Here is an 11,668-nt window from a genome sequence, read left to right on the forward strand (position 1 = left end):
TCCAGGAAGGCCATCATGTGTTCTCAAGTTCACGGCCAACTTGTGGAACTTGATATTACTTCTCCAGGCCAGCCTAAGAACTCAAAAAACTTTCAGTGACAGAAAAGACGGACAAGTATTCTGTTTGCTTTCCTTAATTTCTCATCTTCCTTGCATTTATCTGAGGCCGCAGAAATGTGAGAAACTATGTGCATCATTTCTGGGTTAAGAAAGAGAAATCTCACATGCAGTTCTCTCATCTCTTGATTTCTGTGCCATGGTTTTCTAGAGGATACACGTTTCAGTTTGTGCAGTTACAAAGTCCATCAGCCTGGATCCTTAAATAACTATGGGAAGCAGGATATTCTATGAACCCATGTTAAATATCAAGTATTTAAAAGAAAAAAGTCTTTTGCGTGTTAAGCCGCTAAGATTTCAGGGTTAATTTTTTGCTGAAGAATAACCTAGGTATACTGACTAATATTGACACTATGGTCACAGCTGCTTGTAGCACCAAAACAACAAATTGCAAGGGATCTGAAGGTTGCTGCAAAATTCCACATCTGCCAGAACTAATGTATCTGCCCGTTGTTGCAAAGAGAAGAATAGCCTGTTTCCCTCTGCCTTCCAAATCACATGAGTGCCTCTTTTTGGCAGATCCAAACTGGGACTCAATTTGCAGGGGATTCTGAGAAATATAGTTTCAAGGCCTCTAGGCCTTGCTACATGGATAACAAAGAAAGTTATGCCACGTTGTAGAGAAAAAGAAACTCTCGTGCACTGCTGGTGGGACTGTAAACTGGTGCAGCAACTATGGACATAAAACTATGGAGATTCCTCAAAGAATTGAAAATAGAACTACAGTATGACCCAGCAATCCCATTTCTGGGTATTTATCCAAAGAAATAAAAACACTAATTCAAAAAGATATATGCACCCCTATGTTCATTGCAGCATTATTTGCAATAGCCAAGATAAGGAAGCAACCTTTTCCCCCGCATTTTTATATGTTAAAGCTACCCTTCCTGTACCAGGAGGGTAGAAGACATCTTTCTCACCAGAGGAAGGGACTTTAGGGCCAGCAAGGCTGTATAAACAAACCTTCTTACATCTTCACCATTTTACTACTCCTAGCCCAAATCTCTTTGTCTTGTCAAATCTTCGTAATTTTTGTTTCTTTGTCTAAAAGGTGTAAAAGCTTCATGCTTTGGTCAGTTATTTGAGTCTCACATCTTTATGTGGCTCCCATATATACATATGTGCATACTTAATTAAAATTGTTTTTATCTTGTGAGTCTATCTCTTATTATGGAAGTGTGCCTAAGCCAAGGACTTAGAAGGGAAGGAAAATTACTTTTCCTTCCTGTAATAGGTCTGAGACATATGAGCAAATGTCCCAAGGTTTTTGTTAAGATGAGCTGATTTTTATTTTTTCTCACTTTCCATGCCAACCCTTTAGAGGTAAAGTCTGCAGGAAAGAAATTCTGTTGAATCAAACATAGCATTAGCAAAGAAATGAGAATGGACATTTTTGTTCATGTTCAGAGCAAGTTCTATTTATGAAAGACTATTGAATGTTTGATCCACTGGTATGATTACTGGTATTTTTTAAAATGATGACTGGGGCACAAAGTACTAAAATAATCTACTCCAAGCACTTCAGGCCGGATGCACAGTAACAATCAGCATTAGACTGATGGATGAATAAACATTGTAATGACGCAAAATAAGGAATAAGAATAGTATGTTTTGTTAAAGTAGATTCAAGGAGTGATGACTAATGTTGGAAATTTTAAGGGAAAATATAAGTAGCCATTTGGTAAACAAAGTACATTTATTGAGGTTGATTCTCTTGAAGAAAAATACATATTTTAACTTTATTTTCAAAAACTCTTTTTCTTGCAAAAATAGGTCTATTAGATCTCAAATCTTCTGAAATTCTTTGGGTTACTGAGCTATAGAGGGACACTGCCTTCAAGGGTTCTTATCATTGATTTGGAGAATCAAATACAGTAATTACTTCGTGCTGTATGATCATGTCTACTCAACTCTCTGTCTCGTAATATTTCAGTATGAATAGAAAAAGTTTATTTTGAGCTGTAAGTTGCTACCTAATGTTTCAGTATCCATGATCTCTCAAAACTCTTTAATCAATTAGTTTTCTTGTTTTCTGTAAGCAAGAGATAGGAAGTAATAAGCTCTCTCATCAAGATACCAGACATGTGTTCTTTTGGATTCAGTGTTAGAAAAACATGGAAATATTTCATGTGAAAAGAATTCTTTAGAGAATGAATACCTAGAGAAAATGCTTCCCCTTCTCTGGTTAGAAGAACATTACTTGAATAGAAATAATCATTCTTCCACCAAAAGTCATTTTTTGCATTTGGCTTGCTATGTTGAGCCTATATTATTTTGGCTTATAGTAATTTTTTTTCTTAGTCTTCCATCTGATTGGGTGGAAGCCTAAGACACTTGACCTGTGTTGGGAAATTGTACTGGGGGAGGCATTGAGAGATTTACGTGGCTCAGAGCTGAAGGTAAGCCAAGAAATAGCATCCAGAGTGAAACCGAAATGAAAAACCAGAGAAACTGTGTGATCAAAGTAGCAGTCCATAAGGCAAGATAAGAGAATACAGTTCTGGGTAGACTCAAGTAATTTGGGGCTGATCAATGCTTCCTTAAAGAAATACAAACACTGGCTAACATATAGAATCATTTGTATAAAGACATCAGGCAGCTGCTGAATCAGAGGACAAGAATGGCTAAATTTCTCAAGAGGAGAGAACTTCAGCTCTCAGGCAATCACATCACTTTTTCCCTTGGGGCATATAAAGATTCGAAGATAGGAAATCTGAGATTTTCCCAGACTCCTGCGGGAAAGAAAAGCCAGCAGAGATTTTAATGGTCTTGTGGGGCTTTAAAGATATAATTAAAGGCTTAAGGGACCTTAACTACACAACCTCTCAAGACATGTGCCAATTTCTGAAGCTCTGAGTAAAGATGATAAAAAGCTAAGCAAAAAACCTCTGAAACACAACGTCCAATTTTTTCCATAGACGAATATTACAGGGAAACTAAGAGTAGACTTTAGGACTTGCAAGCTATGCCAAAAATCTCTGATAATCAGAGAGAATTTTTCTACTCTTTCATGATGCTGAAGAGACAAAGATTAGATCCTGCAAGGAAGAGGGAGACCAATGAACATACCAGGCACTCAGCTGAAAACCCTGAAGGACAACACTGTAGTCACAGAAAGAAACCAGAAGTAGGCTTAACCTTACCAAAAGTAAAAGTCAGCCTCAAATCAGTTCATTCCATGATTAGCTTAAGATGATTAGTCCCAATTTCATTTGCCTAGCAAAGGAAAGGATAAACTCACTGTGAAGGGGGGAAGAAAGTCATATGGAATTACATAATTTTTATATGCAATGACCAGCACTCAATAAAAAACTTATAGACATGTTGTGAGTCACCTAGTGAAAACCTCAAGAAAAAAACATTCAATAGAAATAGAACCACAGGTGACATGGATATTGAAGTTAGCAGACAAGGACTTTAAAATAACTGATTAATACATTCAAGAACAGAGAAAACAAACTTTTAAATGGAGAATTTTTCAGAGAATTATGAGCTGTAAGAAGGAATCAAATAGAAATTTTAGAATTTAAAAATATAATATCTGCTTTTATGGGTTTAAAAGAGATTAGACACAGAAGATAGGATTAAATGGCTAGAAGAATGGTCAATAGAAAATATCCAAAGTGAAGCACAGAGAAAATACAGAGATAAAGCACAAGAGATATATGGGACACAGTGAAAGGTATAACACCTATAATATGAGCCCCGGAAGGACAGTAGAGAGTGAGACAAAAGTGGTATTTGAAGATATAATGGCCAAGAATTTTCCAAATTTGAAGAGTGGAATCAACACACAAATTCCTGAAACTCTGCCACAGATTTAAGAAATAACTATAAGCAACATAAATAAAAAGAAAACCACACTTAGGCACATCATGATAAAACTGCTGCAAACCAAATGGCAAGAAGGGAGAGAATCCAGGTACATACCAAAAGACCAGAAACCAGGGAAAGGCCCTATGAATAGAAAAAACCCAGGATTGATTACCTGGATGATCCACTGGGTGGTACACTTGGCGGCATATTTCAGAGATGGAGGTGAAAGCTCTTAAGAATAAAGAAACAGTATAACCTTGAGCTTCACTCTTAGTTCACTTGTGTTAAGAAGCTTAAAAAAAAATCACAAAATCCTAAGCAATTTTTCCACTAATTAATTTGAGGCCCAACCAGCTTTTTCTCTATATATGATATCCAATAAGTTAATTTATATTTGTTATTTGAGAAACACTGTAAGTTTCAGGAAGGGTTTGCTTTTTGCTAAGTATCCTGAATCTGTAAGGATTGCCATCCCTGAATTTCTCAGCCAGGAGCCCAGTCTTGGAAAAACTCAGCCAAAGAAGTGAAGGTCCAGAGAGTATATCAGTATTACCTAGGGGTACTTTCTCTTCTTCTTGCCTTTTATGAGAGTAGATCAGAAATTCTCACAAGGGGTGGTAAAGAGAGGGCTAGTAACTTTACCTTAAGTGGCTCCCCATGTATTTCTGTACCCATGATTAAGAATCACTTCTCTATATTGGTGCAAATGAATCATGCAGAAATCCTAGTCAAATGTAGATTCCAATTCAGTAGCTCTGGGGTGGGACCTTGTGTTCTGCATTTCTAACAAACTCTCAAGTGATTCTGAAAACTGCTGGTCCAGAGACTCTTTTGATAAGCAAAGGTTTAGGTGAATCTCAAATCACCTAAAAAATTGGCCACTCTGACTGTTAACTGTAAGCTGCTCTACACTAGAGGGTCTTAAATTGTCCTATGAGAGAGGTGTGCCCAGTGATAGCACTTTTGAAATGTTCATCAAAGCATATTTTGAGCACTAAGTACTGTAGTTGCAGAAGATGTTAATGAACGTTCCCTAAAAGAACCACTTTCATGACCAAATAAGTTTAGGGAGCATTTGTTCACCTTTCCCTCCTGTGGGAAATGCACAGTTTGCATTTGCATTTTAATGATTCTGAACCACCTGCAGTAGGAAAAAATGTCTAACCTGATAATTCATTTATTTAACTATTAACATTCTGAGGAACTAGTTAGTTAGTGTTCCGTGGAACAAACTTTGGGAAATGCAGCCATACAGAGCAGTAGCTTTCAAACTTTGGTGTGTACTGAGTTAGCTGGAGAGCTAATAGAGAACACAGGTGGCACAACTTGCTGAAGTAGGGTAGGCCCTAGGCCTTTGTATTTTCACTCGGTTTCCCAAGTGATTGTGATTCCCATCAAGGTTTGAGAATCACTGCTATCGAGTAATCTCAGAGGAGCTTCTGTTACCACCTGAGGAGACAAGGTTGTCTGTTAGCTCAGCTTCCTTCCCTCTTGCAGAAACCTGTGCTGTCCTTGTAGGACCAGCATCAGCTACGAACTGCCTTCATTTAAGGAAGAATATTTACACCAAATAGGGCATTCCCCAACTTCCTCTTTATAGTCTCCATACTGCAGGGATTCCTCCAGGTCTTTTCACTGTAACTTCCCAGTCAACAGTGTCTATCCCTTAGCCCTGCTCCAAATCAGAGCTCACAAGAAGGATTTTCTCCCTAGAATCAATTCATCGATTCATTGAACAAGTCTTCATCAATCAGGATTTGGGTAATATTAAAGGAATAAAGTGAACAAGACACTCCCATGAGGCAAGGGTAGGGGACAGAAAATAAACGAGAAAATGAATAAATAAGGTAATTTCAGATAGCGGCCAATGCTGTGAAGAAAACGGTGTCATGGGAAAGAGAATAACTGAGTCGGGGATTCCATTTCGATGCTTTGGTCCTGGAAGACTGCAAAAGCCCTAAGGCCATTCAGGGTAATGTGGACACCATTCCAGAGAGGCCAACAGTGACTGGGATTGGCCTGGATGGTTCAGAAAATTTCACCAGCTACCCCAAATATGTCTGGTTTGGAGGCAGCCAATATCCCTTGCACCTGCTACAAGGACTTGCTCAAACATGCCGTTGTGAATATTGGTGAATGGTGTTGGATGACTGGATGGATAGATGGATGGATGGGTGGTTGGATGTGTAGCCTTAAACTATAAGGATAATGGTGAGATACCCTATACGTGATCCTGAAGCACAGAGGAATGGGCTAAGTAAGAACACACAAAACCTCTTTTATGCTACAGAGTCAATAGCCACTTCATTGCCAACCACCTGAAATTCACTCCAGACCACCTACAAGGAAGTGGTTCCTCTTCCCAAGCTACTTGAAACAGACCTGCGATATTCATCTGGGTTCTTAGTGGCAAGCAACAGAAATTGATTCTAGCTGATTTGTCAGAAAGGAGTTTATTAAAATGGCACTGTAAGCTCACATTATCTCTGGGAAGGACTGAGAACCAAGTGAGGAGGTGCTACCCAGCTAGGAACAATGCCAAAATTATGTGACTAAAATGGTCCAGTGAAAACACCAGGGTAACTGCCAATGGGCACAATCATCACAACTTGCCGCAACCAAACTGGATATTGGATCCCGTTGCCAGATAACTGTCATTGCCGATGCCTCAGGAATTGGATGGAGCTGCTGCTCCCACTGTCTTCCATCACCAGACTGGATTCTGTACTCGCCTGCCTCCTTGAGTTATTTCTTCCTGATCAAAGTCTGAGGAGGATGTGTCTGATTAGCTAGGTCACAGAGCTTCGAAGGAGGGCAAAGAGAGTATGTGGCATCTTCTGGTTCTCTAGTAGGAAATGACTTTACCCCTTGAGGTGGGGAGTCTCCCTGCAGAATAAGAAAGGGTTCAAAAGCCGAGCAGCCAAAAAGAACAGACTTTTGACTACAGCTAGAATAATGACTCCCAAGAAAAGAAAGCCAAGGACACTGCATTGACCCTGCTGGAGGGTGAAAGCATAGGGCTCCAAGAAACCAAAGCAAAGCAAGTGAATTCAGATCCAAAAGCAGTGCATTGAAATATGGGTCCAAATAGTGTTCTAGAATCCAGATTTACCAGTAGCACTGATATTTTGGTCTTGGCATGTTGGGCTCATGTGTCATAATTATTGGTTGGTTCCAAACTCGGGAAGGGAATTTTATTTACTGGCCCACATGTCCCCTACAGATGCTGTTGCCTTTTGTTTCTGCCATTTCCTTTTCTGAATTTCCACATTCAACCAACTCTCTCTTCAAGAAAGAAATGTATTAGGTACTGACTCTCCCAGTTATCACACTAAAAACTTTACATAGATTATCTCATAATCCCAATTACAGAGAGAGACAATGAGACTATTTGGGAAAATAAATTGCCCAAGATAACAAAACTAGCAAGTGGCAGAACCCATGTCTTTCTTCAAGTATGTTAATATCTAGCTGTTTTAACATAACATTAGCTGTCCTATAATCCAATCCCTGCCTTGTTTTCATCTACCTTCATGTAATCTTCCTTACTTTCCCTCCTTAATTTCATACGCATAAAAGAAAAATGCAAGACGGTCATTCTCTGGAGCATTGGAGATCTTGTTTCCAGGCACATGTCCTCAGTTTTGGCTCAATAAACTCATAAAAATTCTCAAAAAGAATTTTATCTATTAAGTGAATATCATCAAACAGATTATAGTTAGTTCTTTGCCATTTGGATTGTTTAATGTAACTTCAAAATTTTCTGCTCTCGTTTATTATAATTTGCTTTTTATTTTAATATACAGGGGAGAATCTTTTTTATTTTCAAGTCTTGGGTTGGGAGTTGGTAGCAGTGAAGGAAGATTTCATGGTTGTTCCCAAGTACTTTCTACATGGCCAAGGCACCACATTATTGTCTATTTTCCCGCTGAGGAAACTGGACCCACAGTTACCGCAGATATAAATTGTAAAGCAGGCAACCAACACCACTCCTTCCACTGCACCATTGTTGAGGACTCTGTGTGCCAAAAATGATGGGCTGGTATATTAGTCTTCTATGGACTCTGTGACAAACACAGTACATATTCATTATCTTACAATTCTGTAGTTTCAAAATTACAAATTTTGAAAATTTTCCTTGGCTAACATCAAAGAGGGCTGCATTTCTTTCTGGAGGCTCTGGAACAATCATTTTCCTGCCTTTTCCAGCTTCTGGAGGCTGCCCACATTCCTTGGCTCGTGCTCCCCTCCTCCAAAGCCAACAGTGACAGGTCGAGCTTGTCTCACACCATGTCACTCTGACACGGCCACTCCTGCCTCTCTCTTACGCATTTACGGACTCAGGGTTACACTGGGCCCACCCAGATAATCCAGGATAACTTCTGTAGTTTTAGGTTGTGTGATTAGAAACCTTAATTCCATTTGCCACCTTAATTACCTTTTGTTTGTAACCTAAGATACTCACAGGTTTGGGAAATTAGAACATAGGCATTCGGGGAGTGGGGTGGGGAGGGGTAGGGGAGAGGGGCATTATTCTGTCTACCAAGCTGGTCATGACTGCACTGAAAAGAATTCTGAGGCCATATTTACATTCCTCAGGAAAGATAATCATGGCCAATTAGCAATATTTCCCATGGATTTAAAGAAGGAAATGCCATGTCTTTTCCATCCCACCACAGATGTAGGCTAAAAGGAGAATTTCAAAATATCTAATGACAAGAGGGGTTACCAGCCAGTCCATATGCTCCAGCACTAGCTGGAAGGGCCCTTATGAGGGAGGTGCTCCAATGACCTGCCTTCTATTGCTATAGCTGAAGTTACTTGTCCTTTATTTGCAAATTGAGGTCCCTCTCAGGCTCCAGATATAGCCCTATCTTTCATAACCTGTCCTGAATGGCAGTATAGCAACTGGGCTGGTGCTAGGTGCTGGACATCAAGATAGGAGAGGTGAAATACTGTTACTTCCCAGGTGTCACTGGTCCTGTGCTTCCTACCTCCGTGGCTGTACTCAGACTGCATAAAATGCTCCCCTCTCTTCTGTAACCCTCAATCCCTCTTTGACACTCCTCAGCTGGAAGGAAATCCACCCCTCATTGTTCTTTCCTGTTTAACGTACCTGAGGCTACTGATGTTTGCATGCTCCACAAATACTCAGCCAAGACCTACTCTGTGCCAGGTATATATTGGGGATAAAAGATACAGATATGGCCCCCCTTCTTGAAATGACAGACTGGTGGGGAGGCAGATATGAGTTAAGGAATCACACCGTTAGATCTAAAGGGGCACCTGGGATCACTGCGACAATGAAAAGGTAGATGCTATTCTAAGAGTTATGAGGCTGCCTTGGGGAAGTGACAACTGACCTGCAATCTGAAGGCTGAGTAGCAATTAGCCAGAAGAAAGAGAAGGGCATTTCAGGCAGGAGGAGTAACCCGGCAGAACAGCTCTGCTGGGGGAGAGCACAGGCTATTCATGATGCTCTGAGGGGAGCCCAGTGGCTGGAGGGGAGGGGTCATTGGCGTGGGGCTGGAGGTGGGAGAGGCAGGCCAGAGCCAGAGCACACACCCAAGATCTGGGCTTTGTTCTGTGTCCTGGAAACTATGTGTCCACCCGTTTGCCCTGACCCCGCTGTGAGTGCCTTTGTCTAGGCTAGGGTGACCCTCACTTTATAGGACTCCCAGTTCCACCAGCCTTGTGTGTTTAGGATTATATAAGACATTTTAGCTACAGTGTCAAGTTACAAAAAAAGTGGTGCACTCCTGAGGACACAGGGAATGGCCACCCTGTCCTGAACGAAGAGGAGCTGAGGTATATAATCAGCTTTGTTTCCCTCTGATAGGTCCACCCGTGGTCAATGCAGTGCCTCTCTATCAATCTGAAGTGTCCAAAAATGTGTGCATTAAACTCTAACAGACTTAGAGCTGAAACTTGGGAGTTCCTTGGCAAATTGGGGTGGCTCCATGATAAACTGGGGGTGTCTAGAGATGACAGAGTGGTGACATTTATATCCCCCATAGTGGCTTACATTAAATAGGTGCAATAATTAATAAATATGAAACTGAACTTTAGGACAACGAGAAGCATTGTATCATTAACAAATGCATACATTTATGGCCATTTTCTGGGAATCTTTCAAGGAGGTGGCTCAATGTTGTGCAAAAAGCACTGGCTGAGATACAGGAAGACAGGAATCTGGTTCTCGCCCTTGCTTTGTGTGTCGTGAAGAATCTCCTGGGCCTTGTACAACTCTTCACACCACTATAAGGTCCACCTTCATATTGTTGGAAGAAAGGCAAAAGTATAATTTTGTACTATCTGAATTTAGTATAATTAGTACTATCTGGAAAATGCCTGAGGAAGGCATGATACAGGAGCCTCACACACCACATGCCATCTCTTACCAAGTCCAATGTTGCCAAGATCTTCCCCAGCGTTGGACAGAATTGCTATTGACTCCACTTAACACCAGATGAAATGGTTGGCTTGCACTCAGGAGCCATGTTGTAACAGAAAATGCACCTTCTCTTTAAACACTGAAACCACAGTGAGGTGAGACGCTTCCTGAGAAGCACATGGTCCTGACCGAGGAAACAGTGCCAGATGTACATCTCCCATTTCCCCACTTGCTGTTTCTGCACCTGCTAGGGGAAGAAAATGATACCTCCTCACCTCTGCCTACCTCAAAAGCATCCATGAGGGTAACCGTGGGCGCATGCGATATAGGACACTCCATAAGGTTCAAGTTGGTGAAATCCCCAAAATCAATTTGTCATGTCAACACTAAATTTTATGCAGCCAACATTTACAATAATGTAGCATCAGTACCTATGGCAGAATCCCAGTTATGTGCACTTTGAAGAATCCAGTTTAATTCCCCAGCCAAATAAGGGTCCCATTTGCTATAAAGAAAAGAGCAGTGTAGAGACTCAGAGCTCACTTTTTAACCATGTGACCTATTCTTTGTTGAACTTAAAGATATTTTTTGTTCAATGACTTGATCTCTGCTTCTTTAGAACTTCCACTCACTGATGTTGGTGATGTCTTTTGCAGCTGAACAAAGTAAGTATTCTTGCATGTGGCAGCCCTTCGGATATTTGAGGACAGCCGTCATGCCTCTTCTCTCAGGACATGGGTACCAAAGCCCTCAATCTCCATCCCAGACACCTGCCTCCACATATATAAAATTTACCAGCGTCCCCACTGCAGTGTGGGCAGGAGAGCAGGGCCTGCCTATGCTTGTTTACTGTAATGAAAAAACTGTTTTGTCTTAGAATAATGGCTGCAAATCCAGAGTAAATATATCATAGGGCTACAGGTTGAAGATCCCTTTCAGATATGTCCATTTTACTGATACAGAACATGGACAAAAAAAGAAAAAACTTTCACAACCTTAATTCCACACAAAGGTATTCCATTTCTAAAGTTCCCTATCATATATATATTTGAAATGGCTCTGGGGCTTGTGTTTGCGATCCTGCATGCCTGCCATTTCTGGAGTTCATTTTTTCAGGGATCCCAACTGAGCAGGATCAAGATACTAAGATTTATGTTTTCTAATGCTCAGAGATGGTCAAGAATGTCAATTATTTCTCAAGAATATTAAGACCTGGTGAAGATTAGCTTTAATATAAGTAAGTATAAGAACAGACTGAGGTCATCTTCCTAATAGTTCTAATAGCTCCTGGAAAAATGGAGTCTCTTAATTTTTCCTAATTCCGTGGTTTTTAAAAGGCCA

Source organism: Miniopterus schreibersii (genome assembly GCF_964146895.1).
Source record: "Miniopterus schreibersii genome assembly, chromosome: 14".
NCBI classification, from domain to species: Eukaryota; Metazoa; Chordata; class Mammalia; order Chiroptera; family Miniopteridae; genus Miniopterus; species Miniopterus schreibersii.